General features: G+C 51.1%; 1 non-coding gene across 1 annotated transcript; it reads right to left on the bottom strand.

The window, feature by feature from the left end:
- Positions 1–728: 728 nt before the first annotated feature.
- On the bottom strand, positions 729–802 carry TRNAT-AGU. The gene has a single exon. It is a non-coding gene; the product is annotated as a tRNA-Thr (tRNA).
- Between the last annotated feature and the right edge of the window lie 286 nt (positions 803–1,088).

Raw genomic sequence — 1,088 nt, 5'->3', positions numbered from 1 at the left:
AGGAATCCTCTCTGCCACGTCCCAGATACAGGCCCCTGGGAAGCAACAGACCTCACAGGCCAGGGGGTCAGGGTGGCGGATATCTCCCTCTGTCCCTCTCAGGAGGGAGTTGCCCACCACAACCACCTGAATCTCTTTTTAGGGGTGACAGCTAGCTGCCTCCCCTCATCCAGAGCTGGTACTTCTGCTAATGTCTTTGCTGGTGGTGTAAGAGGTGCATACCTGTTGCTCTGTTCCAAGGGAGGAGTGACCCTAGCACTGTGTCTTGGGATGACCATCTTCCAAGCATCCCCCAAGTGTGTCTCTTGATTGATCTTTTTGTTGTCCATCTTCATTTAGTTGGGCATCCATGCTCTTTTCTCTTTCTTCTTTAGGAGAAGAACCTGACTATAGTAGTCATCAATCTCCTGCTTGTGGTCCCTGATGGCACGAAGTCTGCCCATCTGGGACTGGAGCTCAGTCATTTTGGACTCCAGGGACCTCTCTAAGGAGAATACACCAGAGGTGGGGGTGACCTTGCTCCCATTCCTGGTAGCTGTGCCAGACAGCCCCTACATCTGGGTGGAGGCCTCAGTAGTGCAAGGGAAGAGCGCACCAGTTGGAGCCGAGGTGTACCACATGTCCCCACCATTGCACAGTAATAGGCTATGCTACTACCCACAAACTGCTTCCTCTGTTTGCAGTCCCTGTTTATTGGCTCCCTGGTTATAGGCCAAAACTAGTCCTCAAGGTGCTACTGGGATTTGAACCCAGGATTTCCTGTTTACTAGACAGGCGCTTTAACCAGCTAAGCCACAGCACCTCTTAGTAAGCAGGTGAGGTCCCGGTCCATCCTCATCTCATGGAGGGCAGGGCTATAGTAATCATACGTGACAGGCTGAAGGAGGGGGCAACAGAGGTATTCTGAGTTACCTGTTTGGGACCCTGTTTGCTGATATTTGCCAGACATTTAAAGCTGATTAAAAATCAGAACTCATTGGGAATAGGAAAGAAAGATGCAGCTCAGCTGTGGGAGTGAAGAAGAGGTTGAAATGTATTGAATGTGGTGGTTCACCATGACTTGGAAGTCAGTGCTCAGGGGGGCTGCG

This window comes from Alligator sinensis, unplaced genomic scaffold (genome assembly GCF_000455745.1).
Source record: "Alligator sinensis unplaced genomic scaffold, ASM45574v1 scaffold781_1, whole genome shotgun sequence".
Taxonomy (NCBI): domain Eukaryota; kingdom Metazoa; phylum Chordata; order Crocodylia; family Alligatoridae; genus Alligator; species Alligator sinensis.
This window is presented reverse-complemented; position numbering and strand designations above follow the sequence as displayed.